This window comes from Oratosquilla oratoria, unplaced genomic scaffold (assembly GCF_046742065.1).
Source record: "Oratosquilla oratoria isolate Oo_2021 unplaced genomic scaffold, ASM4674206v1 SCAFFOLD45, whole genome shotgun sequence".
Lineage (NCBI taxonomy): Eukaryota > Metazoa > Arthropoda > Malacostraca > Stomatopoda > Squillidae > Oratosquilla > Oratosquilla oratoria.
In genome coordinates this window covers 7,948,018-7,955,517 of record NW_027467710.1, presented here as the reverse complement: position 1 = coordinate 7,955,517, position 7,500 = coordinate 7,948,018, and positions in this window count along the sequence as shown.

Below are 7,500 nucleotides of genomic sequence, written 5' to 3'. Positions count from 1 at the left end.
AAGTAAGTCAGTGGTTCTTGACACTTGGCACTCCTTACACCCCCATTCAATTCGCAAGCAGCCCCCCACCCCCCTCGTAACGACCAATATGCCTCCTCCTCCTCCTGCTGCTGCTGCTCTTTACATCTCCTTTATCCTACCTAACAATGGCTACCAACCACAACCCCTACCTACCGCTGTCAAACATACAAAAACATCAAATCTCACAAATGCAACGCACGACCCAACGTCTCAACACAACACTTCATTCACCATCATTTCCATCTCATTAATTCATTCACCCTCACTGCCAACTCACCACTTCCAAACATATAAATACACCACTCACGCACCTCGCTCTATATATGCTAAATCTTTGACTATCTCTCATTCTCAGGACTCGCAAGTCACCATGTATCACCAAATGTATATGCAACTTATCTACGTGTAATAATTACTCTCCTTCCATTTCTCTACTTTCTGATCGCGGCAGCACCAACTATCACTTTTTTTTTCTTTGTCTTCAGCCTTTTGTCTTTTCTCTTCATTTTAACTTCCCAATCAATCAATCTTGGAGATTTACTTCTTCCCCTCTCCGCTTCTTAGCTGTCATAACTTGCACACACAACATGACTGAAAAATAATCTCCTGCCTGCCTCCCACGCATCACCAATATATGCATATAGATATATCTTTGCATATACAAATATATTCTACATTTCTTAAGTTCATCATTTCTATATTGTATGTAAAGCTACAATTTTAAAACAACTTATTGGATGCATAAACATAATCGTTGTAGGATTCATCAACTTTATGTATATATGCATATCTTAACATGTACACATATTCCTCTATTCTACATTTCTTATATATTCTAAGCTTATCATTTGTATACTGTATGTACAGCTACAATTTCAAAGTAACTTATTGGACGCACAAACACAATTTACTTAGCATTTATCAACTTTATTTTTATAACTATCAGCTTCATTAACTCCTTTATTCTATATTTGTTATATGCCTTAAGCTTATCATTTATATATACTATATATACAGGTACAATTTCAAAGTAACTTGTTGCACGCACAAACATAATTCATATAGCATTCACCAAGTTTACTTTTATAACTATCAAATTCATTAACTCATTACATTCAATAAATTGGCCACAGATGCATAGTCTTTCCTCAAATACATAAACACTATCTTCTCGTTTTGTGATTATCATTTATATTCTTATTACGCTATCTATCATTCCATTTAGAAAACATGGTACGTGACATTTGTATGTCTAAATGTTCTTATTAGTTCGCCACATTGAGCTACTTTGGTGAATCAGCGTTATTCAATCTTCCATATTCCTGGCATTGAAAAAAGACAAGCAAAATAAGTCCTAATATTGGATTTTATGGTACTCGCCGATAGACTCACACATCCACACAAACACACACACACGCAAGCACACCCACACCCACGCACGCACACACGTACGCACCACACGCACACACGCACACACACGCGCACGCACACACACACGCACGCACACACACACGCAGGCACATACACATGAACGCGCACACACACACATACACGCACGCACACACACACACACACATACAAAAACACACACACAAAACACACACACACACACACACACACACACACACACACACAAATATATATATATACAGTATATATATACATATATATATGTATATAAATATATATATATATATATATATATATATGTATTTATATGTATATAACATATATATATATATGTATATATACATATCTATATACATATATACAATATATGTATATATACATATCTATATACATATATACAATATATGTATATATATATATATATATGTATATATCTATATACATATATATATATATATATGTATATATATATAAATATATGTATATATAGGTATATATATATATATATATATCTATATACATATATATATATGTATATATATATATATATATATATATATATATATATATATATATATATATATATATATATAACACCGATAAACTAATGAAAAGGTGTCAGTAATTGTATATATCATGACACCCAATATTGAACATACTGTATCTGGGTTGCGTATACTAACGGAAATGGATATACGTTGTTAGTTTCTTCGATCACTTTTTTGGGGGGGCCAGAAGAATTTTCCTCAGTTGAAAGTTCGTTGTTAGCTGGCGGGTTTCCCGCCTGAGCCCATGCAACAACGTGCGGAGCCTTTAAAAGGCACAGCAACTATAATGCTGTGACCCAGGCTCCAGCTGGTGGGGTTCTTCTCCGAATTCGTGCAGGGAAATTAATTTTGCCCTGCATGTATTTTTCGGCTTGAAAGAACGGGACTGAGTCCCTTGGCTCCCTGATAGTCTTTGGCGGCGCAACAATTTGCCACCGCCAGGACACGCACGCACACGCGTAGTGGCCGAGGCTCCGGCTATAAGAAAAATATTTTTCAGCTCCAGCCAAAAGGACTGACCCTATGGCCAATACTACCGCCTCCATATTGTGCGGTGCAGCAAAGCTGCCGCATCTAGAAGAATCTAATGCAGGAGGAACCCACATAGCACCTCGCTGTCGGAGGTCATGTAGCAGGGTCCCTCACTGGCCTTTTATTCGGCGCTAGCTACGCAAGGTCTCCTGCACGAAAATCAAATGATAAGATCCAAACCGCTGGCTCCAGTGGACATATATTGAGTCAGTGCTACTCGTTTTTCCACGCTTTTAGCGGGGAACTTCCCTGTAGCCAGCCTGGGTTACATGCCAGCGGCAAAGGCTCCAGGCGACATTTCTCCAAGGACCCACACACGGCATAGGCTCCGAGTGACATTTCCATAACAGCCTACTGTACAGGAACTTTTTAAAGAAACAAAACATTCGCACTTGAATATAATCTTCAGTGCAAACTGGAAAAAATTGTGATTTTTATTTACTTGGAGGGGAAAAAAAAAAAGGGACAACCCAAAAAACCCCTCCACGAGTAGAATCTTTTTGGCGACTCTCCTCGTATGTGAATTTTCCCGAAAAGACTTTCAGGGATCAAGCCAAGTACATTCGAATCTGCGCGCGCAAAATGTGACATCTGCTGCAAAATGTGACATCTGCTAAATATCGAATTCTCATCTTGTCGACATTTTAAGCCTATCCAAAACATGTCGACAAGATGAGAATTCGATACTGTAATAATAATGATAATAATAATAGTAATAATGATAATAATAATAATAATAATAATAATAATAATAATAATAATAATAATAATAATAATAATAATAATAATAATAATAATAATAATAATAATAATAATAATAATAATAATAATAATGATAATAATAATAATAATAATAGTAATAATAATAATAATAATAATAATAATAATAATAATAATAATAATAATAATAATAATAATAATAATAATAATAATAATAATAATAATAATAATAAGATAAAAATATAAATAATAATAATAATAAAATAAAAACAAAATATTAATAAAATGATTATAAAATATTAAAATAATAATAGAAATAATAATAAAAATAAAAATAATAACAGAAATAATAAAAAAAAATAATAATGATAATAATATCATCAGAATTATCATTATTATCATTATTATTATTATCATTATTATTATTGTTATTATCATTATTATTATTACTATCATTATTATTATCATTATCATTATTATTATTATCATTATTATTATTATTATTATTATCATTATTGTCATTATGATTATCATTATTATTATCATTATTATCATTATTATCATTATTATTATTATTATTGTTATTATTATTATTATTATTATCGTTATTATTATTATTATTGTTATCATTATTATTATTATTATTATCATTATTATTATTATTATCATCATTTGTATTATCATTATTATCATTATTATTATTATTATTATTATTATTATTATTATTATTATTATTATTATTATTATCATTATTATCATTATTATTATTACTATCATTATTATTATTATCATCATCATTATTATTATTATTATCATTATTATTATTATTATTATCATTATTATTATTATTATTATTATTATCATTATTATTATTATTATTATTATTATTATTATTATTATTATTATTATTATTATTATTATTATTATTATTATTATTATTATTATTATTATCATTATTATTATTATTATCATTATTATTATTATTATCATTATCATCATTACCATTATCATTATCATCATTATCATTATTATCATTATCATTATCATTATTATCATTATCATTATCATCATTATCATTATTATCATTATCATTATCATTATTATCATTATCATTATCATCATTATTATCATTATCATTACTATCATTATTATTATTATCATTATCATATCATTATCATTGTCATTATTATTACTATTATTATCATTACTATTATCATTATTATCATAATAGGCGTCCTAAGGTACTTCCCATGATGAGCAACAGTACTGTATAACTGGACTTGATCATAAGTGATGATGACGACTACGAGACTAACAACATAGCAACAGGAAAAAGGAAACATAACGATTACAAAGAGCCAAGTGGATCTGGGAACGGACTACACCAAGTGACCAGTGACATGGGTAAAAAGAGCGAAGAACACCAGGATATCAGGAGGAGAACATACAACACAAGCGGCAAGAAAAATAGAACAGTGAAAGAAGACCAAAACTATATTTCCCTACAGCCGACGCAGAACTAAATTTGGAAAAGAAAATCAAGAGGACCCTAAGATTATTCAAAAGACATCCCCAATTTGAGGTCTTCTTTAAGGAAGGGAAGAATAGGCCACACATTTAACAAGCCAAGGGTTTGAAAATATAAAGAAGATGGTTCCAGACACAATCAAAAATCTTACAAAAGTTGTCATTTTCAATTTTTCCTCTTTATGCAGATCATAATGATTGTTTGGACGATGAGAAATTTGTATCAGTTAAACGTAGGATCGTTCAAATTGAAGGGGAATTGGTGGAGAAACCGCAGCTTATCGCACTCATGAAAGGACAGGTGACTGACAAAATATCTATCAAGTGTTTAGGGGACAAGAAAACTGATATTTACAAAGAGGAACCTGTAATATGCTACAAATGCAGCAGCAAATAGGGACATATGGCATGGAAATTCAATGAAACCTTTAGGTGTGGGTATTGTAGTCAAAGACACGCGTCCAAAGAATGCATTGATCAAATTAACCAAAAAGTCAACGTAACAACACGATGCTGCAACTGTGGAGACTCGCACAATGCAAATTCTAAATTGTGTCCTAAACGAACCCAGGAAGCAATGTAATCAATATTTGGTGTCATGGGTCTGTTGTCGGCCAAAAAGCTGGATGTGCTATTGTGACCAGGGAACTGTATGAATATCGTATAAGTAATGAAGAGCGATATTCCAAAAGAATAGAAGGTAGAACTGCAGCACAATGACATGCAATACATCAAAATTGAAAAATAACCTCCAACAGAGGACGGTCATCATTATATCTATTTGTAGATAGTGAGAGTGCATTACTTGCATTTGATTCAAAACTCCAGTGATGACAGCCGTCTTGTTTTTAAGTGTAAATCAAAAGTTAATGAAGGACATGCAACCAATGTAACTTTTGTATGGATAGCACCATTACAGTGTGGAATATATGTCAATGATGTAGCTGATGATTTAGCTAAACAAGGAAGAGAGACTACTTTAAGGCATGGTTGATATGATCAGTGTAGCAAGTAAGGAAGAAATAAAAGTGAAAAGGAGAAAAGAAAGAGACGACACTTGGGACGTAGACAATAGACAATTGTTGGTCATTAATGCTATGGTGTAAAAAATGAAGCAAAGTAAGGTTGTGATAGTGTACAAGTAGGCACAAAATGTTCTTTAGTTTGAGAAAAGATATGACTATAGGCGCCAACGGCTGAAGACACACGCCGCTTCTCGTCCGATCAGCCAAGTTAATTAAGCAGCGTTGGGTCTGGTTAGTTAGTACTTGGATGGGTGACGACGACCGCCTGGGAACACCAGATGCTGCTGTTGGTATCTATTTATCCTCTCTTCTCTTTCTGTCCTACATTTTTGCTTTCATTTATACCAATTTAACTACAAACAAACGGCTCATATTCCACTTTCTCTGTCTGCTCTGTCCTAGGATTCTTGGTCAATCTAAACCAGCTTCGCCACAAATACTTATCGACCTCGTAATAAATAAACCCTATCAAGAGCGTTAAGCCTATCTAACTTATTCATGGCTTCCTTAATATCAATATAGACCATTATTTTATTGTGGCCCGTAGTACTAGTATCACAAGAAATAATCATGGCTACAAAAGAGTCCATAACAGATCAAACACCAAGCAATCTTTTCTTTAACCGCATCGTAAATCTTTCCAACAAACTACCTCTTCAAGTGGTAACTTTAAATACAATTGACACTTAAAGTAAGTCAGTGGTTCTTGACACTTGGCACTCCTTACACCCCCATTCAATTCGCAAGCAGCCCCCCACCCCCCTCGTAACGACCAATATGCCTCCTCCTCCTCCTGCTGCTGCTGCTCTTTACATCTCCTTTATCCTACCTAACAATGGCTACCAACCACAACCCCTACCTACCGCTGTCAAACATACAAAAACATCAAATCTCACAAATGCAACGCACGACCCAACGTCTCAACACAACACTTCATTCACCATCATTTCCATCTCATTAATTCATTCACCCTCACTGCCAACTCACCACTTCCAAACATATAAATACACCACTCACGCACCTCGCTCTATATATGCTAAATCTTTGACTATCTCTCATTCTCAGGACTCGCAAGTCACCATGTATCACCAAATGTATATGCAACTTATCTACGTGTAATAATTACTCTCCTTCCATTTCTCTACTTTCTGATCGCGGCAGCACCAACTATCACTTTTTTTTTCTTTGTCTTCAGCCTTTTGTCTTTTCTCTTCATTTTAACTTCCCAATCAATCAATCTTGGAGATTTACTTCTTCCCCTCTCCGCTTCTTAGCTGTCATAACTTGCACACACAACATGACTGAAAAATAATCTCCTGCCTGCCTCCCACGCATCACCAATATATGCATATAGATATATCTTTGCATATACAAATATATTCTACATTTCTTAAGTTCATCATTTCTATATTGTATGTAAAGCTACAATTTTAAAACAACTTATTGGATGCATAAACATAATCGTTGTAGGATTCATCAACTTTATGTATATATGCATATCTTAACATGTACACATATTCCTCTATTCTACATTTCTTATATATTCTAAGCTTATCATTTGTATACTGTATGTACAGCTACAATTTCAAAGTAACTTATTGGACGCACAAACACAATTTACTTAGCATTTATCAACTTTATTTTTATAACTATCAGCTTCATTAACTCCTTTATTCTATATTTGTTATATGCCTTAAGCTTATCATTTATATATACTA